The sequence below is a fragment of the Sciurus carolinensis genome, chromosome 4 (assembly GCF_902686445.1).
Source record: "Sciurus carolinensis chromosome 4, mSciCar1.2, whole genome shotgun sequence".
Lineage (NCBI taxonomy): Eukaryota > Metazoa > Chordata > Mammalia > Rodentia > Sciuridae > Sciurus > Sciurus carolinensis.
The window spans coordinates 4545292-4567368 of record NC_062216.1 but is presented as its reverse complement, the minus strand read 5'-3'; the positions used below and the strand labels follow the sequence as shown (position 1 = coordinate 4567368).

At 44.1% G+C, this 22077-nt stretch overlaps 1 long non-coding RNA gene across 7 annotated transcripts in view; it reads left to right on the top strand.

Annotated features, from left to right (window-relative positions):
• The window catches only part of LOC124983197 (uncharacterized), a 65630-nt gene that overhangs the window by 34069 nt on the left and 9484 nt on the right, over positions 1–22077 (top strand). For 4 of the 7 annotated variants that reach the window (XR_007108365.1, XR_007108369.1, XR_007108366.1 and 1 more), the window contains one exon: positions 13407–13441. The exons of 1 other annotated variant lie outside the window; for it this stretch is intronic. This is a non-coding gene — a long non-coding RNA (uncharacterized LOC124983197). Of the gene's footprint in view, positions 1–13406; positions 13442–14585; positions 14635–22077 lie in introns of all 7 variants that reach the window. 2 more of the 7 variants (XR_007108367.1, XR_007108371.1) reach the window with 1 other exon arrangement.

The window sequence follows — 22077 nt, the reverse complement described above, 5'->3', positions numbered from 1 at the left end:
TCTCTACTAAACACAGGTTATACCAATAAAGGGATATTTTACACAATCAGATGACTTAAGTAGCTTAACTATATTTTTTGGGATATCTATGACATTAAGAGTTAAATGTTGTGTTTACATTCCTGATAACCTGGACAATGTTAAAGTTCCCAAATAAAGGCCTTGTCCTTTCCAGCCTTTGCTAGGTCTAGTTATGGGAACAATTTCTCAGTTCTTCCACCTCCTGGTGAAAGATTGACTTCTGTCATTTTCATGATACTCAGTGGCATGTTCCAGATGCTGCAACATTTACTTTGTACTAATTTCATTTCAGTACTCATGTCTTTTTGTTCTTCTATCATAGAAGCACCCACCCCCAGATGGCCTCAGACCCCTCGATTGACCCGATTTTTAAAAAAGGAACTCCAAACTGCTTGCCCCTCACTGCCCCCTTTCAGCTTCGAAGCAGCCAGAACGACCGACGCCCCCTTTTCCTTAAAGCAGTTGGGAGTTCCTATAGCTAAAGCGGGGAATGAAGCCAGAATTAAGGACAGGTAGTTAGTGTAGAAATAGGGAATCGGGTCAATTCGAGGAAATGAAGCCATGAAGCCATCTGCCTTTACAAATGTCAAGGATCTCCGGAGCCCATTGATTACCAAATTTACCTGCCTATAGGGGATGTAGGGTGCGCTCACTTCTCGGGACTTTCGAAATATCAGCTTTCTCCCTGCCGGGAGAAGTCTGTATTATTCCCTTTAAACAATCCAAACTATGGTCCTTACTCAACAGTACCAAATGATTAAGCAAACTGATAACCGAGGCAGGATGGACAAATGGATATAAGATTCTATCCATGATAAACAAAAAGGGGGAATAGAGGAGACCTTCAGGTCCCCTAAAGATAAACTTTCTCTTTGTCTCTTTGTTTGGGGTTTTTTAACTCTGGGTAATAAGGGTAACCCGGTGCTTTACTGGAGCTGCGGCTCAGTTTGTGTGTTTCCACGGAATAAACTAACTTACAACCTCTTTTTAGTCTCTTAGGAGGAACAGTTCAACTATGTAACAAAACAACTGCTTCTCTCAATTGTACTTCAGATTTGTGCTATCTCTCAATGTTAAAATGCTTCTAAGTTCCTGCTGGCAGACTTAATGTGTGTTCCTACCTTCCTACCAGTCCCAGTCTCTGTTACAGATGATGAATTGCCAGTATTGCTTTCCAGAAATAAGAGGGACTTTGGAATCACCGTAGCAGTCATTACCATCATAGTTACATCAGCAGCAGCAGCCGCCGCAGCAGCTGTAGCCTTGACAACATCAGTACAGTCAGCAACTAAGCTTAATGAAGTGGTCCAGCAGACAGCTACTGCTCTGTCTACTCAACAAACAGTGGATCAACACCTAAAAGCAGGACTACTTTTGGTGAACCAGCGTGTGGACTTACTTCAAGAACAAATGGACCTTTTACAAGAACTGTTAAGCGTGGGGTGTATTTATCATCTGCCGGGACTGTGCGTTACACCTGTAGCTTATCATAATCTTAGTTATGCAGCAAATTTGTCTAAAATCATATCTACTCAGCTACGTGCCAATTGGTCTTATAAATTTGATAATCTTACTGCCATTCTTAGATCACAAATTGTTAGCCTTAATTCTACTAGAGTTAATGTAGCCCCTATATCTGAAATGCAAAATTGGTTATCTTCTTCCTTCAGTTTTGTAAAGCAATGGGCAAGAATGGGAGCATTGTGTGTGCTAATGATTATTGCAATTATCTTCCTCACACGCTTTATCATGCATATACGCCAAGTTCATGCCAGAGATCGCATCATTTTCCATCAAGCCATGATGGCCTTAGAGGCTGGCAGCTCTCCTCAAGTCTGGCTGAGCATGCTGGATCGGTAGTCAACGACGGGTAAGGAAGGAGGTAACCGCGTACCGACCTAAGACAGGAGCTGTAGCATGCTCTACAGTTATCCGATGACGGGTAAGGACGATGGTTGACCACTCCGCCTAAGACAGGCACGATCCCAAGCCAGCATTCTTTTAATAAATAAAAAAGGGGGAGCTGTCGGGGTACTGCAGACCCCCAGCCCTTCGGCGTGGCCAAGATGGCGCCTGGCAAGGTGCCAAGGAAGTGCTGAGAACAAAACCAGGTACCTCCAGCAGACTAATACTCTCTGCCAACAAGTGGCGTATTTTGAGGAAGTTAATATGATTGGCCATGGGTCCTCGTGGACACTGCATGATTGCTATATCCACACTATTGTGCTCCATTACTGTCCATGCTTTCCCCTCGTGATCTATAAGCTGATTGGTTGTTGTATGTAATGTAAGGCACTTGCAAGAGCGGCCTGCCGCTGCTGGCCAGCCAGAAGAAGCAGACTGCAGAAAATAAAGAACTTGCCCTGATCCGGTTTCGTGTTTCTCTGCGGGCAGGGGACGCGATAAGTCGGGTTGGATGGCGCAGGGCCTCTGCCGGCCGAAGACCGCAGCTTGAATTCTAGTTGGGGGTGTGGTGTTGCCAGGTACCTTGGAGAGGGCCTCAGGGATTTAGCTGGGCCCCGGGTGGTGTGACCGCAGCAGCTCTGGGTTCCCCGACCTTGTTGTGGAAGCGGACGGTGCTCACACCAGACCACCGGACAGGGCTGTTAGGGATACCAACAAACGGATATGTCCTGCATATGCAGGTGGATACGTCATTATTACAGTGCTAGCGCATAGCAGGCGGGTGATCATCCATGGTGACAGGGAATGCAACACATTTGGGGTCCTGCAAATCGCGGTACTAGTCACATCAACGTGGGTGGTGCCCTCCGCAGCCTGGGCTTCCCAGCCCCCCTGGTCTGCGCTTTCCAACCTATCTGTCGTCACCGCAGGCAGGTCAGGACACGCAGGTGCCTGAGCCGCACTGGCCCTGCTCCTTCTCCTCAGGTCCTGCCATTTCTGAAGTCCGTCTGTCTCAAAGGCCGCTCCCCCCACCTTTCCAGGGTCCCTCCTTCAGTGACCGGAGCAAGTGGCTCCTGGTGAACCCCCGAGGCAGGCTGTCTGAAACACTCACCCTGCTCTTGCCGCTTCCTCCTTTATGTGTGAACTATGGAAAGTTTTGTGTTTCTGTTAAATGGTTGACTTTTTAAAGACATAAAGTAAATAAATTGATAAAATAGGAAGCATTTACCAGAGCTCATCTGTGCCAGAACTGCTGAACATGACACATTGACTACCTTGCAGAGTCCCCATGGCGATCCTGTGTCTCACTGTCATTGTCATCTATTTATTGTTATTATCTACTTTACAGAGAACAAAGCAGAGGGTAACTGATCCTAATAATTCGTTCAGTCTTACAAAATGCTTAAATGGTAAATTCTAACCCAGGGAGTCTGTCTTCACAGTCTGTCCAAGTCTGTGTCAGCGTCTGTAACAAAGTAGCAAAGACCAACTGGCCATACACAGCAGGAGCCTGCTCCCTGCTGCTCTGAGAAAGGATGCTCAAGATCAAGGCAGCGGATTTGGTGCCTGGGAGGGCCTACCTCCGCTCGTGGGTGGCACCTGCTCCCCGTCTTCCCCCTGGGAAGGGGCAGGCAGCTCTCTGGGCCGGTCTCTGAGGGCACCCATTTGTTTATGCCTCCCCGGTGGGTCCCGCAGTCCCACGCCCCCTTACCATGACTTTGAGGTTCGGGTTGCAACATGAATTTCAGGAACCCAGATCTTTAGTTTACACCGTAGCCTTACATTTCACACCCTACAGATTCCACACACACAACGTCCCCAACTGATGAATTATTGTGTCCGGTGGAAAAACATAGCTATGTTGGGAAGTTCCTAATGAAAGAAAGGATTCAATAAAGGATTTGGCCTTTACGTAGGGAAAATTTACTGAGTTCTTAGCTACTTAAAAAAAAATAGTATTTTATACCTCGAGAATAGATCTATCAAACCATAGTACCATGGAGTCTAAAACAAATTATTTTGTTAAATGGTATTTAAAGTTCGTAACTGTGTTTTATTTTGTGATGTAGAGTGGTTACGCACCCGTTGCTCTCTGACTCAGTCCAGACAAGGCTGCCTGACTTTGCCCTTGACCTTCAGCACCGTGCCTCACAATTTTGTCATCATATTGTGATTGTTCCCCTTTATTTCCTGAGACTACACATTCTCACAAAGCAATGGTTAACTTCTCTGCTGGGGTTCCTTAGCTTCAGGGATTCTTAAGTCCTAATACCAACATTTTTATTTGAAATGAAAGTAATTCTTTGATATTTATGAACCTGTTATTCACCAGACGGAGGGATACAACTATGTGACATTTCAAAGAAATGTATCAAATTTTATTCCACAAAAACTCATGGAAAGGAGCAAATCTTCATGGGATGCAGGCACCCGGGAAGAGACAGCCATGTGAGTTCTATTTGAAGACCCTCCTTAAAACTCTGCAGCAGCCACAGCCAAATGAATGAAGTGAGATTCTGGAGTCTTAGACAATTTTCTAATTTTTGTACCTGCTGCAGTGAATACTTGGGCTGTGCATGCACTAGTGGGGTCCAGTTGCTGTGGGGGTCAGAGCAGCAGCTGCTTCTGGTACCTCCCATGGCCTGGGCTGCTACCCAAGCTCCGAACTCCTCGCCTCCCTCCTGAAGACTTTCTGCCAACCTCACAGGACCTGCTCCGGTTCTGGTGGGCTTTTCTCCACACCAGCCCCCTCTGATTCTCTCATTCCAACGGGGTGTCTGACAGCTCGAGTCTGTTCTGACACTAACTGAGTCAGCACAGGCGCCACAGCACAAGGGCGCCCCAGCCACCCTCAGCGACTGTCAGAGGTTCCCAGCAGCCCTCCCTGGGTGCGAAGATGTCCTTGAACACCTCAGCACTCGGGAAGAGCTTGCTCCTGCCCATCAGTCGGCTCTTGAGGAAGAGCTGAAGGGATGGCGTCACTCCCTCTGCAGAGGCACCGCCGGCCCTGCGCCTGGACCTGGGCTCCGGCCCTGAGCTCTCCACCCCTGCTGCCCAGAGGCCTGTGGGAGTCCCAGCACACAGGCATGCCCGATGGAAGCACTGGCCACTGCCACTCTCCTCAGCCGCCAGCTCCTCTCCCTCCCCAGAGGCTGGGGTGGGACTGCAGGCTCCCGCTTGCAACCCGGCTTGATCTTTCTGGCAACCATTGTCCCTCCTGGTGCTGTGGGGGCCACCAGGCATGGCTTCATGAGGACAAAGGACGCTGCAATCACTCTCAGCATTCAGGAAAGTTTGAGGGTCACAGGAGCTCTGAGAGCCGATGTCCTCCATGATACTGAGAAAGGATAGAGAACATTTGAAAAGAGGTCAGAGGAGACATAAAGGAAGGACGAAGCAATAAGACTGTAACCTGAGGTTCTGCACAGCTTCCAGGCCTTTCACCCCACACACCAGTCTCTCTCCAGGCCTGCCACTTCCAAATTCCTAGGAAATATTTGAACCTTAACGTTAACACATAAATTTACTCGCTGATAATTACCTTGTGTGCTGTTAATCAGCCCACTAATAAATAGATTAACAACATTTTTTACGACTTTTTTTATAGAAACCTGAAATTTAGGGGACTTTCGAAACATATCTATCAGATAACAGACTGCGTCAGTCAGAGGGTCCTCAGCATGACAGGGCTGATGGCACCCTAGCACACCTTCCCAAGCCCACCCCACACGCAGTTTCCCCAGAAACACGTCAAACACTCCTCTCTCTGGATGCCCTGTGTTCTCCCTTGAACGTGTAACCATTGATTTCCTAAATAAATCTGTGCCTCTACTGACACATGCCAAAATTCTCTACCTCAGGTCTGTCAAGGACAACTCCTGGTCCTAGGTGACTCCCCTCTACCACATCCCTCTCGGGGAACTCCTTAGGCCCTCTTCCAGACAGATCTGTCTTCCTGTGACAATTCCACAGGCCACAAGTGTTCCAGCAAATCTGAGCATATGGAGCCCTTTGGGTGAATAGAGACCTGTGGGTAACAGGACCATGTTCACACCACTTTTATGGTGTACATAAATATAAGTAGATATTTATGGGACATGTGCAGAGACATACATATGTTTACATTTGTGTATATGCACGATTACATATTTATGTGTTACATGCATATTTATATGTGTATGTATACACACATTTATGAAAGGGTATGCATGCTGCATACACATGTATGCCTGCGTCTGTTTATGCATGTGCATATATGTATTTATATAAGCATATAGAGTTTGAAGGAGGGGTTGGGAAGAAAGACCTGGCATTGATAGAATAATGTGGTCCACACCAGCCTCTCTGCTGCAAGGGAGCCTTCCTGTTGTTGAGGAAGGAAGACAGAACAAATGTGATTTTGACAGAGAGAATAGGCCACTCGGAAACTCTCATAAGAAATATGAAAGAAGAAAAGTATCAACCCCAGAAGTGGGAAGTGAAGTCAAGCATTAGTAATTAACAATGAAGTGGGGCGCAGTTTAGTGAGTCAAAACAAGTCAGAATTAAAAAATCCTGTCAACTTTGGAATTTAAGGTGAACTAAAATATTAGATGAAGATCACAAAATGGTAGATATGTGACTATAATTTGAAGATTAAAAACATCTTTCTTTCACTCTCTTTTTTAATAAAAGAGGAGGGAGGTGGGTGGAGGTTGTTCCATGGGTCCTTGGGGTCATTCCGGTGGCTTCGGGTAGCTGCTGGCCTTCCTGGGATGTGGCCACACCACTCCAGCCTCTCCTTCCCTGAGGTCACCTTGCCACCTCTCTGTCTGCAGTGAGTGTCCCTTTCATGAGAATACACCAGGCCCAAGTCATAAGTGGTGGCACACACCTGTCACCCCAGGGACTTGGGAGGCTGAGGCAGGAGGATCACAAGTTTAAGGCCAGCCTCAACAACTTAGTGAGACCCTGTCTCAAAATTAATATTTTTAAAGAACTGGGGATGTAATTTGGTGGTAAAGTGCCCTGGGTTCAATCCCCAGTCTCCCCTGGCCCTCCAAGAAAGAGCACACCAGGCCCACCTGGATGACCAGGGGAGCCCACTCCTCTAATTCCTTAGCAGCACATCTCCAAGTCTTCTCTTTGGCCATGTAAGGTAACAGTCACAAGTTCCAAAAATCAGGATGTGGGTTTCATTGGAGTCGGCCATTACTCAGTCTCCAGGGAGAATGACCCACTGGACAGTAATTCATGCATTGTATTGATTAACGCAGGTTCATTGCTTGCCCTCCACCACTGCCCACTTCTCCACTTGCACTAGATGCTTCTCGGGATTACCTCCCAAGCAAAGCACTCGAACCAAAATCCTTGTTTTGGGATTTGCTTTTAGGAAGAAATAAGGCTGAGATAACATCATAAGAAGTGGTTTTAAAACATCTACCTCAGTAATTGGTGAATAAAACACAACAAATCTTAAGGATAAAGAACACTTGCATGATCCAAGCAACTTAAGTTCATGTGCTTGAATTATAACTGCTAACACCTGTATAACATCTCATGTATGCTGGGCATTTATCAGTTATGCTAACTGGGGCACAGCAAGGTGAAGTAACTCATCCAAGATCACACAGCTGGTAAATGTGGGAGTAAAGATTTAGAGTCTCTATCTTAATCATTTTGCTATTTTGCAACTTGAAAAACCAGATCCCTGCACTTGACAATTTCTGTATGAATAATGCAAAAGATATTTGTATGATTGTCTGCTAAGCCAAAATTAAGACCCAGTAAACGATAAGAATCAATGTTAAAAAACCACGTTGTGGAACCAGAGTAGATGTCAGGAACAAATCACAAAACAGCCCCACAGTTTCGATCACACATGTAAACAAAACCATCTAACTTCTCATTCTTTCATGAGAAAAAGATTCGTAGGTGTAACCAGATCCTGATAAAAGAATGATGTGGAAAGCTGCACACATCAACCATGGCCACACAGCTCAACTGGGACTTGTTTAGAAATGTGAATTTGTAGACGTCTTCAAGGGATGGAGGACTGAGAAGGCTGGGGAGGATTCTGTTTTCCTGTTGTGTGACAGAGTGGGAAACATCCACAATAGAGAACTAGAAACAAAGACCTCCACACTGGCCTCGGGGCTGTGCCACCGTGAGACAGCTCTCTTACAGGGAGAGAGAAGGTTGGCTCGGCTTTCTGCTGCTTGTCATGGTTCATCAGGAGCTTCCAGGAGGAGGGAAAGCCCTGTGCCCAGAGCAGGAGGCAGGAGCCTAGGTCAGGTGATATGTTGAAGGCGGTTACCGAGCCTGCAGAAGCAAGTCCAGGACGGCAGGTGGTTTCCCCTGAGCCGGGTGTGATGTCACAGACCTGGGATGTAGAGGCTGGGCCTGGCCTCTGGACCTCCAGGTCCTCCCTCAGGACCTCCATGGAGCTGGGCACCGTCAGATGCCGCCTGCTTCCTGATGGTGATGGAAGGGGGCACACTGACGATTCATGACAAGTCCGACCCCTCCCAGAGGACAGTGGGGAGAAGGCAGTCGTCTCTGGTTTGTTCCAGTTGAGGGTGGGGGCTCAGGAAGAAGAACAGGGCATTCGAATTGAGTTTCATGTATTTAATAGGAGTAGAGGTAATGGCTTATAGACTTTTGCAAACTTAAGCTCAGTTAGAGGTGTTGGCTTTGGGCCACAGTTGCAAGGAACTTGGGGAGAAGGCTGCTGTTTTCTTGAGTCAGAAGGAGAAAGCTCTCAGTGAGTTACTTCCTTGGCTCTTGCACTCCGGAAGCCTCGAAAGAGGAATGTCGGGTGACCCTCACGGGGTTTGCATGGGGATCGGCATACTGTGTGCTCTTGGGGAGTGGGCAAGGGGACCAGGAGTGGGCTCCTCTCTGTGCTTGCCAGGGACAGCTCCTGTACTCTGGTGCATCTGATCCAGTGCCTGCTTTTTAGCAGAGGGGAGTTGATTTGTGACTACTTGGGTCTCCTACACCAGATCACCTGGACATCCCCAGGTTCCCAGTTCTTGCTGTGGGTGTCCCGTCTGCCGCCTTGAAGTACAGATTCCCGGGTGTGTCCCCTCCACATTCAGACTCCAGGGAACAGTGGGACTTGAGATTGTGTTTGTTTTTAATCTGAAGCAGGTTTAAGATCTAGGTATGCTGGTTTCTGACTTCTGAGAACCATAAACCATGTTTATGGAAAAATCCAAAGAGTTCAAAACTGAAATTAGAGGGCGAGGAAAGATGACCCGCTCTGCAAAGGCGACTGGTGTGGAGCTCACGGGCTAGGGCACCAGAGCCGAGGGGGCGGAGGGAGACCAGACGCGTTACACGGTCAGGACCTGGGAGAGCACCCACCTGGGCGGGGTGCAGGAGGGAGAGAACAGAACACCCAGAAGTACGAGCAGAGAGATGCTTGACTTCTTATCTTTACAGCGAGACATAATTTAAGTGCAAAATGCACGTGGATATCAGGTGTGGCGCTGTGCCCCTCACCCAGCGGGATTTCTAGGTCCTCCGCGGGGCGTGGCGTTGGCCCTCTTAGATGCTGCAGAGCAGTTCTCTGCGGTTCTTGAGTTGCCAGCAGCCCACGAGAGCCCGACGACTTGCCAACGCCTGCAGTCTCTGGTCCTTTTCGTCACTCCACCGCAGGCACACCGTATTTCACTCCGTTCTCAGTTTGCCCGCTGAGCACCTTCTTATGTGGATTGGTTAGGTAACTATTTTTTATGAAGCATCTTCATATTGTATATCCCTTTTTCCACTTTCATCTGATCTGTGTCCTTTAAGTGTGTCTCCTATGAATATACAACGGAATCTTGGTTTTTTTCATTATTGTTTAGTTCAACCATCTATGTCTCAATTTTATGCTTAATCCATTTACATTTAGTGGATTACTAATGTGGTTGGATTTGAGTCTAGCGCTCTGCTATTTGTTTTTAAAATCTGTCTCATCTGTTCTTTGTTCCTGTATAGGATAGCCTCTTTTTTTTATTATGATCACTTTTTAATTACTTATTTATTTGATCTATTAACTCTTTGGAACACTTGTGGGGAGGTCTCATTCCGTTCCTGGGTAATCGACACAAGGCCCTGTGGGACTTGAACCTACGAGTATGTCAACAGCTACATCTTCACCGCTTCCCAATGAGTGCAGACTCCTAAGGTACGAGCCCCTTTCAGTTTTCCTGTTGCTATGGTTTCAGACATTTCACTTCCACTTGCATGACAGGCCTGGCAGTGCTGGGGTCTCAGCAGCCCACTAGGGTCTGTTGAGGTGATCAGTAGTGTTTTATGAAACTCAAGCCCCACCAGACTCCCAGCATGTCTTTTCTGTGGTTACCTGCTCTCAGGAAAACTGCCCCCAGGTCCTCAATACTCTGGGCGCTCCGGCATTGCCCTCGTCTCCATCAGAGACAGCTACTTGCTGTTACTCTGCTTCTCTTCACAGAGGAGTCAGGGACCGGTGGGCGAGCCCCATGAGCCTCCCCTTTCCAGCACTGCTGCCCTCTTCACGGCTCTCCAGTTCCTGAGAAGAGCTGTGTCCTTCATTCTGCTGAGTTTTACTCTACCGTGGGGATACCGTGTGTGGGATATCTGATAGCAGCTAAACTATCCTGCAGTGCTGGCAGGCAGCATCACTACCCCGCGCCTAGTTGAGAACCTTTGTTGTCCTTGTCTGCTTTTGCTTTTCCTGGTGTGTGTGTTTGTGTGTGTGTGTGTGTGTGCTGATATGAACTAATAATATTCGGATGTTACTTCAGTCTAAACAGCTCACACATTGAGAAATAAGCTACCACCTAAGTCGAGCGCATTCACATTAGCTGACTTGCTGGGGTCATGGGACAAGTGGAGGGTTACTCATCTACATGTGGTCATCTTAGGAAGAGGCACTTCCCAGAACAGGGGGCCAGTACTGGGCACAGCACTTAGATATGGTAAGAGCTTAACCCTTTCTCCTCTGTTGGAGCTGAGCTCTGAGTATGGTGGATCAGTTTAGGGACACCTCCTCTGGAAAGTCTAAAATGGGTCCTCAGCACATCGAGCAGAATGGTGGTTCACATGGGTGCACCCTGCCTGGACTGCCAAAGCACGGGGTAGGGCTGGACCTGGAGCTTATGCCGGTGATGCCACAGCCTTTAGTAAGGCCCTGCTTCGAGATCCTCCTATTCTGCATAAGCTAAGGGAATACATCCCCCCAGGGTTTGGACAAGGTGACGTAGAGGGGAGAAGAGCTGAGGAAGCGAGGCTCAGGGATGCAGGAGGTCAGCAGCCGTGCAGCCAGCATGGACCGTGGTCCCGGCAGACAAGGAACAAGGTGTACTGGCGCTTGACGCTTCAGAGTTTGTGGGCACTTGAGCTGGTAGGTCTTTCCTCGAGAAGTGCTGTCTGAAGTTCATAATAAGGCAAAACAGAGAGGGTTCATAGCAATGTGCTCATGACAGCAAAAACAATTATACAGGGAAAGAAGAAACAGAGTAACAAAGCAAACGTAGAAAACAAAATAACAGAAAAAATAAAAATCCATGAACAGAGTAATAAGTAGATAAAATCATGGCATATACATAAAATTCAATCATAACAGCAATAAACATCAAAGAACCAGAGCTACATTTATAAAATAGAATGACTTGTTAAAAATATAAAGATACATGAAAAAGTTAGTGGTAAAAGTTCGTGTAGTATGAGATTCCCTATGTGGTTATGGAGATAGGTGTCTATACATCACATACACACACATCATATAAAACCATAAGGAAACGTGTATCCATAATAAATGCTGATTCAGGATGATTCCCTTTCTTCCCTTCTGGGAACAAAAGACAGTGGGATCAAGGTAAACCCACATAAGGGAACATTAAGGGCATTTGTTGGATTTTAGTCTTTTAGAAACTTTCTCATCAAGTATGAGATAATGGGCTTATTAAATCATCAGATGCACTTTCTCTATATTTTAAGTATTTCATAATTACAAATTATCTTAAATTGTCACATGGCCTCAAGCTGCCACTAGGTATGCATACCAGCCCCGGAACAAGGACACGAGGCAAAGTCAGGCATATGATTCTGGGGTGTCACCTCCTGGAAGAGTGGAGCCCTGCCTGTTTCTCTCCCTGCCTGTTTCGATCCATGAGCAGTGTGCATGGGCCCTGAGTGTGGCCAGTGTCAGCATGGCACATGGCTAAGTCACTTTATTTCCACCCTGAAACTGTGCAGGTAGGACCAAGAAGCCCCACCTTGGCAGAGAGCTGCTCTAGGCGTGGCTTTGCCTTAAGGAATAGAAATGACTGATGCTAGTGACTCCCAGGGGTGCTGGTGGAGGCCCCGATGGTGACTTCAAAACACAGCCACACTGGAAGAAGGAAAGAAAGCACAAGGAAATGTGTTGGGGCAGTGATTTTTGATTTTCTTTTGTTCAGAAGATGTTAGTAGTGAAATTTGAAATTTTGTTCAGGTGAGAGAGTAACACTAAAATTCATGGGGACTCCGTGCCTTGTGCTCACTGGCAAGCACTACAGCCCTCCATCCCCAGCCCCTGGCGATTGCTAATGTAGGTTTTCTCTTTATGGATTCTCCTATCCTTGGCATTTGAAAAACGGCAAAGTTAAAACACATGAGGCCTTCCGTGTCTGCTTATTTCACTGGGCCATAATATTTTAAAGACCTGTCCATGTTGTGACTTTCACTTTTTCATAGCTGAGACTCCTTTGTATGTATATACTGTTTTATCTGTTTCTCAGTTGATGAACCCTTCAGTTCTTTTTTTCTGGCCATTGTGAATAATGTTTCTATGAATACTTACCTACAAATTTATGTGTGGATCTATACTTTTAATTCTTTTGCTTTCTAAACCTAGGTGTGGCATCACTAGGTCAATGGGAACTCATTCCAGACTTCCCCAGGAGCATTGCGGGAGGGCTCTGGTTTCTCTACATTTTCATTGTTCTTGTTAGTGTTCCTCTCCTTGATCAGAGCTGTCTCATGGGCATGAAGTATTGTATCACTGTGGTTTTGGTTTACAGTTTCTGAATGAATAGTAATGTTGAACATATTTTCATGTGTTTCTCATCGATAAATCTTTGGAGAGTTGTCTATTTAAATCCATTCTATATTTTTGAATAGGTTTCTTTTCTTTTGTGATGGCATTGTAAGAGTTTAAAATGTATGTATAAACATGTCCAGAGAGATATATGTATAATAATACAACATAATATGTCACATACACATTAGTCTTCATAAGACATGCATAATGGTCTTATAGGAGAGATGATTGGCCAATATTTTCTCTTTTGTGTTTTATTTTGATTTTCTTCATTATATGTTTTTAGGTATAAAATTTTGTAAGTTTTATTTAAGTTCAATTTATCTATTTTTCTTTGTTGCTTGTATTTTTATCTGTGAAATCATAACTTACTCCAAGGTTATGAAGGTTTATGTTGATATTTTCTTCTAAGAGATTTATAGCTTTCATTCTTATTTTTATGTCTTAGGTACATTTCAAGTACATTTTCATACATGGTGTGAGGTAAGTGTTCAACTTCATTCTTTTGTACATGGATATCCAGTTGTCCCAGCATTGCTTGTTAAAAATGTTGTAATTGTTCCTATTGAATTATCATGACATTGTTTTTGAAAATCAGTTGATTAAATGTAGGTGTTTCTTTTGGAGTTCTATTGTTCATTTGTTAGTTGCATATTTTTAAAAATTTCTTTTTGGTGTATTGACTCTTTTATAATAATAAAATAATGTTTATATCCTTTCTATTGATAATGTATTTTGTCTTAAAGTCTTCATTGCATGATATTAACATAACTACTCAACAATGTTTTGGTTATTAATTTCAAATGTATATATTTGAACTTTTTACTTTTCTACCCATTTTTTCCTTTGAATCTAAATTGTGTCTTAGATGGAAAGTTGGATTATGTATTTTCAATAAATTTTCCAGTTTCTCTCTTACTTGAAGTTTTTAATCCATTTACATTTAATGTAATTAATATGATAAGCTTTACATCTGCCTTTTTGATATTTATTTTCTCTATGACATAGGTTTTTGTCAGTCTACTATTTCTGCATTATTGGCTTCTTTTGATTTAAATAAATATTTCAATGTGCCATTTAAATTCCTTTACTTTTTTATTAGTCTATTGCTTTTTGAGTAATGTTATTAATGGTTTCCCTTGGGATTACAATTAGTATACTAATTTATAACACACTCTATTGAGTTAGTACTTAATTTTAGTGTTATATAAAAACATTGCTATTTGTAACTCTATTACCTTCTTCCCTCATTTGGACTGTTGCTATCAAACATTTTAAACCTCCATACATAGTATGTTTACATAGATGAGTATGACTTTGCACTATTTTCTTTTAAAGCAGATAAGAGAGCAAAATTGTTAGAAATAAGAAATAAGTTTATGCATACTTTTTATCTTCTTAGGTATATACCTTTGTAGGTGCTTTTAATTTTTTCATGTGGATTCCTTTACTACTTATCTCATGGAAATTCTTCTATCAAAAATGCACATTCTTATTCATCAGGGAGTGTCTTACTTTGTTCATTCTAAAGGTTAATTTGACTGGGTATAGAACTCTAGGTTGACAGTCTCCATCTCCTCTCTCCCAGAAGTTTAAATATGTCATATCACTATCTTTTGTCCTCTAGGGTTTCTGATAAGAAACAGCTATTTATCTTTTTGAGTCTCTTTTATATGGTAAGTCACTATCTAGCTCTTTTCAAAATTATCTTTTGTGTCTTGCAAAAGTTTGATTATTGTACATACAGAGGTGGGACTTTTCAATTATTGGATTGTAAATTAACATTTTTCATAAAGTTTGAAAGCATTTAAGTATTACTTTGGTAAATATTCTTCTACCTCCTTTTCTTCTCTTCTTCTAAAACTCCCATTCTTTTCCCAGCTCAAATCTGATTTTAAGCTCCTCTAATGAATTTTTAATTCTAGTTATTATATTTTTCAACTCAAGGGTTTGTATTTGGCTATTTTGGGAATTTCCACCTGCTCATTGATATTCTTCAGTTGGTGACTCCTCATTGTTCTCTAGGCAGGGTTCGCTTAAGTTTTATGAACGTATTTATAATGGCTGATCTATTGCCTTTGGTCTGGTAAGTCCAACATCTGAACTTCTTGTGGACTGTTTCCAGTTTGACTTATTAAAGGGCACTTTCTATTGAACTTGTTTTTACTCTGCATATGTGTGATCATTTCTAGTTTCATGGCTTATCACACTATTTCTTGTGGAAAACTGGACATTCCCCGGGTTTTTTGTTTTTATACCATCTTTGCTGTTTATTTATGCATTAACTTTCCAAATGCTGTGAAGTTTGTGTTCTTTGACATATATGGCCAGTTAGCTTAATGACCAGTCAGTGAACAATCAGGCAGGTGTTTCTTAAATGCTGGAATCTTTAAGTCTGTCTTTTCCAAGGGGCTTCTTGTATTTGGTGCACCCTTTAGTACTCCGTGCACTTTATAGCTCTGCTGTGGCCTTTACTTCCTGCTTGTTCCACCGCTCAGAGATGGCTGGCAGGAGAGCTCAGTGCCCTCTCAGGTTTCTCTTGCAGTACTGGGGTTGAGCCCAGGGCCTCATGCACGCCTGGAAGCACAGCACCCCTGAGCTGCAGCCCAGCCTCCACAGCCCTCTGTCAGGCTCCTGTGCTCCTCAGGCGCGTGCACAGCCCTGTGCATCCACACGACCTCCCAGATCCCAGGAGCGCATCCCATCTTTTCAGAGCCCTGTCGTTCCCAGCCTTCTTTTATCTTTTGTAGTTAGCTTTCTGTTTGTCTTAACGGTTATTGTCACCTCGGATGCCTCAGGCAACAATTGGTGCTGATTTTAAAAATTTCATCAAACAGCTTTGGGTAAAGGGCTGTTGGCACTGAGAGAGCTCTGAGCCATGAAAACGCTTTGAGTGGGGTTTCCAGGGAACTGACAGACATGTCAAATAATGGCAGACTTTTGAGGCTGGGGCCTGGGGAAGCCTGGACCTTGAGCTGACCCTCCGAGGGCTGCATGGCGGCTGGTTTTCATCATGGCTGTGGGCTGTGCTTTTTTTAGGATACTGTGGGGCCAAGAAAAGGGAGATGGGTTTAGGATAAGTTAAAATGCCACAAAATGCCCCATTCTTACTGACCTTCCTGTATTTTTTCTGCATGAATCCTCCCTACATTGTTGAAAGCCTCTGGTTAATTTCCAGAGCTTAAGTTGACTTTACAATTTTGGCAGCATCCTCACTGCTTTTATGGAGAGGAGACTTTTGGAGGTTGTTGCTACTCTGTGTTCCCAGCGATGCCTCTCTTTTATTTTCCCTCTTTCCCTCCTGTCTTCCTTCCACCCTACATTTAAATCTGAATTAGCTCACATAGGAGAATAGTAACTGCCACTGCCTGACCTCTGCCCTTTGACCAGTGCATGCTGGAAGAGCTAGCAGGCTCCAAGGCCCTCTTCCCATCCGTATTCCAACAGAAGGTAGGTGTCCAAGCTAGACATTAAAAAACTCAAATCACATGTTCTGCTGTATTTTCTCTTCTATTTTAAAATATTTGAGAATCATTTATTGTATATGTTTATGATTATATGTATACAATTCATTATATATACTCCATCACTTATGTGTGATTTTTTTATATTACTCATATGTAAATACTTTTCAAAAAATATATAAATTAAAGATAGAAACTTTAAAGTATTTCTACTCAGTTTCTTTTCTTAACTGATTTTCAAGTCATTTTTTAACAGGAGAAAGGAGGAAAAGTTATAAATGAAAAATACATTTTTGTTCAAACCAGCATTTCGATTTTAAAATTGGCATTTTGTTTTTTTATGAGTTACTTCGAATAGGGAGTAAATTTTCTAGTTCAGGATATCAACTAGTTATCATTGCACAATAGGTTGGACATACATCTGTATAGATGTGTGCATGTAAATCAGTCTAATGGACACGGACACACACTACACAGAGTAGTGGCATTAACACTTGCAGTGTGTGTTTATAGACAATGTAGAGTAGCCTTCACTGTGTCCATCTCCAAACTGCCTTTATGTTCTGAAACTGAAACTCTGTCTACTGAACTCCCATCTCACCACCCCTCTAGTCCCCAGCAAACACCATTATATTTTGTCTCTCTGAATTTGATGACTCTAGGTACCTGTGTGAGGAGAACCACACAGGTTTATGTCTGGCTTATTTCACACAGGGTGTACTCTCAGGGTTCATACACCTTGGGTCTGTGTCAGAATTCCATTCTGTAATCGCTTATTTATAAAGGCATTGTTAAACAGTGTGTTCCTTACTGGTGGGGATCAAAGTTTTAATTTCTTCATATTTCCTGTTCAAATGAAAGTTTGATAAATCTTTAACTTAACACTTTTAAGTTTGGTTCATTTTGTAAGCATCTGCATTTTTTAAAAAAATAAATTTGTGTTTCTTGAGTTATAGGGGTTAAATTGTTTCTTGATTTGCCATCTAAAATCACTTTAGTCAGCATGTTTCAGACACCAATTTTTAGCTGTTTAAGTCTTCATAATTTTAGAGAACAGAGCTATGGCCCATTAGAGCAGAATTATTTTTTCGGTTGATGGGCTTTCACACAGGAGAGCACCATTAAGCTCACATCAATGGCAATACATTTAGGAGATGCCAACAACTCTTCTGTGTTCTAGATAGAGTCACATATTATTTTTTCCAGGTATGTAATTCAGTTTGGGGACGGTATCACCAAATGAATGTCAATTGCACTACAAATTATTTACTAGGTCTTTTAAAACTTATCATAAGCTCTTGGCAGCTAAGATTCTATTTTACTCATTTGCAAACTGTGTTTTTGTCTAAGTTATCATCTATAAATGTTGATCTTGTGAATTCATTCATTTTTGTTCTCTATGAGAGCCAACAGGAAATTTCACATGATGCGGAAGAGCCTCATTTCTCTGTGTTTCAGCTAATCTGGTCGCACCCTTGATGAGACTAACAGCAATAGATAATTTCTTCAGTGTTCCTTTATGAGATGTTTCTACTTGTTTCCAAGATAGTGAAGGTCAAGTAGTCTATTTCTTAGGTGCTGAGTTGTGTCTTGAGAGGGTGACCACCTGGAAGTGGAGGTGGCCCCTACAGTCCACAGTGACTGAGCTGTCTGTCAACAGGGTTTTGCCCGCTTGCCAGCAGACTCAGACCAGCTTTCGACTTGGGGAGACTTGTCTTTTGACCAAAATATCACAAAAATTTAAACTCAGTCTTTTCATATTAGAAAGGAATTGTCCTTTGTCATTTTCTCAGAGATGTATGATGATGTAACCACTATATAAACATTTACCTTTTTTTGTTTTAATCATTCAAATACTCAAAGTAATTTTGCCAGTTGAAATTGACCTTGACCAAGTTCCTGAATCCTGGTCAGTGGTTGCATTATTGTTGAAGAAAACTCATAGGCAGGCAATTCATGTGTTCTACAAATTTCAGTTTCTTCTGAACTCTCCCTTTCAAAGTATTACAAGAATCTTTCAAGTATGTGTTTGTTGGAAATGAAAAGTGTGGTGTGTATTTAGGTCACTCTGTTTGTGAGGTTCACTCAAGCTCATTCACTCATGATATCTTCTATTCTATTCTTTCAAACTGTGTTACAAACACTTAGCATGAGCTCCTCCTAACATTTTAAAGTGCACATTGTTAGCTATTGACACAGTGTTGCACAGCAGATCTTTAGAATATCCATTTTATATGATTGGAACTTTCTATCTTTTGAACAGAGCTTTCCTTTTCCCTCCCTGACCCTTGGCAACCACATTCTACTCAGTTTCTGTGAGTCTGACTACTTTAGATGTTCCGCCTAAGTAGAACAATGCAAAATTTGTCTTTCTGTGCTTGGCTTATTTCACTTAACTTAATGGTCTCCAGGTTCATCTTTGATGTATCCCAAAGGATTGAGGTTGGGATCTGACAGAGCTATCCACAGTCACCTGTGCATGTAGCATGATTCAAAACCAAGGTTGGATACCTACATGCATATCCATCAACAGATGCACTGGTAACGAAACATGGGCATAGACATACTGTGGAAGACTATGTAGCCCTAAAAGAAGGAAACATTCAGGATCTCTTCCTGTAGCTGTGGATTTACTATAGTTATATGTACATAGCTTCATCCTCAAAAATATTCTGAGACAGTTTCTAAGAAAATATATATGGTATAACGTATGTCAGAGGAGACTGGCAAAGTCAGTCCGTGTGTATTAGAAGACACATTGAACGGTTCCTAGAGTCAGGTAACTTTGCATTCTATGTGTGCAGTACCTTTTCTTTACCTCTTTGCCCATCCATGAGACTTAGGGAACGGTTTATCAGAGCACGTGTGGTGTGATGCGTGTGCCAAGTTTGATGGATACACATGTTGATTTCCAACGGAGAGTCGTTGTTAAAAACCACCAAGCTTCTAAATAGTTGGAGGTGGTAGGACACAAAACAAGACAGGAGTGGGGAGCAAGCGGTGCTCATGTCCCCTTGCTGTTGACAGCCAGCTTCTCGAGGGGCCGTTCCTCACGCTGAGCAGCACCCGCAGCCTCAGCAGCAGGTGGCCTCTCCTTGGCAGTTTCGGAGTGGACTTATTTTCTGCTAAACTGTGAGCATTGTGAATTTTTATTTGATTTTTATTTTTATACAGCACACATGCATAAAGTAAAGTTACAGAATGGATGAAACTAATTTTCCACTCGCTTCTGTGTCCCGGCCAGTCCCAGCTGGAGATGCTGCCCTTGCTGCCCTGTTACCCTCCGCAGCCCTCTGGAACTCTCCCGTGAGGACTGAAGCACAAGAGCGTCGTTCCTCCTGTCCTTCTTCATCTGTCCCCGTGGCCTTGCCACGTTCCAGAAACGCCTTCGTAAGCTGCGCAGGGCTGTGCCGTGTGGAAACCTGTTTCCTGGTCCTGGTCTTACTGACGCACATGGGCGTGGGCAGCTCCTAGCTGCTTCCCAGGCCACGGGCAGCACTGCAGTGGACACGGCCTTTCCCACTCAGCACTGCGACACTGCTTCCCACAGAGATGGCGCCTCTCCACCCCCAGCCCCTGGCGGACCAGAGAAGGGCCTGTTTCCACCCACACCTGGTGCCTTTTCTAATCCTTGCAAGGCGGTGGGAAGGGTCATATTTCAGGGATGTTCCGGTGTCTACTCTTTTGATAAATGGTGTCTGTCGCAAGCAGTGAGTAAGAGAGGAATCAAGTTTGGCTTCAACAAGTGGATTTTATTCATGCAGCGCACACTCAGCTTAACATCCCTACTGATAGCAAGTCACAATACATTGAAGTCACTCCCTTGTTCACCTAGAGGCCAATCCCCATGCACTTACTCAATGCAACGTCTCTTAGTCAAGAAGTCAGCAAGACCGAGGGGATTCTTCTCAGCCATAGCCTCTCTCAGCTCCTTGGATGTCTTTGGATGTCCTTGGGTGTCTGATAAGTCGGAGGTTGGGTGGCAGTCATCACCGTGGGAAAGGTGGTCAGTCATCTGGCCTCGGTGACAACGATCGATCAGCAATCAGTGATGGAGTGGACAGCAGCAGTCAAGAGACAGAGCGACATGGAGTCCTCTGGTCATGGTACTGCTGACAGTTTGCTCCAAGAGTCCAGGGTTTTAAGTAGTGATTTTCACCCAGTCATGCTCTGGTTTTCATTGATAAAGACCAGAACACGACTGTACTAGGAGCCCCCACTCAAATCGTAGGTAAAGGTTCATATTGGCATTGATCAGGAGGGTCATCCTGCCGCAAGTCCAGGCAAATGTCACATACAGCTTATTATCACTACATAACACACGACTACAGCAATTCCTATTATTTCCTTGTCTCGTTACAGTGTCTTCCTCTCTTTTTCTTTCTTAACCAAATCTCACTCCTCCATTCGTCCAAAATCAGTGAGACAGCCCGCACGGAGGAAGCAGGGTGCTTAGAAAAGCCCAGGTCCTGAGCTCCCTTCCTCCCTGGCACTCTTGCATATCAGATTATGCAAATCAGTGATTGTTTTGGATCTCTGTTTCTTAACTTGCAAAATAAAGACCCACCAGTCAAGAATGTCAGAACTAGAGCATTCATCTTGAAAGAGATTGCAGGAGGTCAGAGTGTCCGTTTTCTTGCCACAGCTACCTTAAAAACATCATCTGTGCTCCTGGCATGGAGACAGAAGCAGACATCTGGCCTAATCACTAAGCATTAGGGACAGCTTTGAGCTGCCCTGTTAATAGTTGCAGGGAAAACGTGGATCCTTCACATTATCCCTGTGAGCCGTGCTGAGCACCCATTGTGAGCATTCAGGGGCTGAATGGGGGTTAGGATCAAGTGGATGGCTGCCCACACCCATGGCAATGACAGGTAAGCCCAGACGGTCAGAAGCTTTACATGCGTGTGGATGGCAGTGCAGAACTCATGCCGAAGAACCTTGTGCCCACAGCCAGCAGCAGCGACGACACCATAGAGGAGATGGTGCCTAGTAGCCAAGGTTACTTCCTGTGGTTCTCCCACTTCCAGCCATGATACTCTGGGAGCAAACTCCTAGGCCTGCTGCGGTCTTGTCAACGTGTGAGGGTAACGGGACACTACTGAACACTTGAAGGATGTCGCACAACCTGCTAACTTGAGAGAGCTCCCTGTCATGAAAAAGTCCCGGAGACCAAGAACCCTGGGGTATGAAGAAGAAAATAGGTGGGTGTGTCTAGACTGTCACCAGGTGAGTGACAGGTGAGGACACTGTCAGGCACCAGGCACCAGGGGCTTTGAGGCTCACCACTGGAGTTTGACTTCATTCTAAAGATAATGGGAAGATGCTGGAAGGTTTTCTGGTTTAAGGAGATGACTTGATTCAACTCACATGCAAATGAGGGAATGGTACAGGGCTGAGTGGCCGTCTCAGTGAGTAGCACCTCAGGGGCCCAGGAAAGGGGGTCCGTGAGAGTGCCGGCAAGATGAAGTCAGCAGAAACCAGCTGAAGTCAATGGGAACAAAGGCATTTCGCATGTATTTTGGGAATATGATAATTAGCTTATGGGACAATGTTTAGAGAGCAAGAATCAAGGGAAAATCTATGCTGGCAAGCTGCAGCTTTGAAGATTCACTGCTGTTGACGGACGTGGTGCCAATAGGAGGTCAGCAGTTT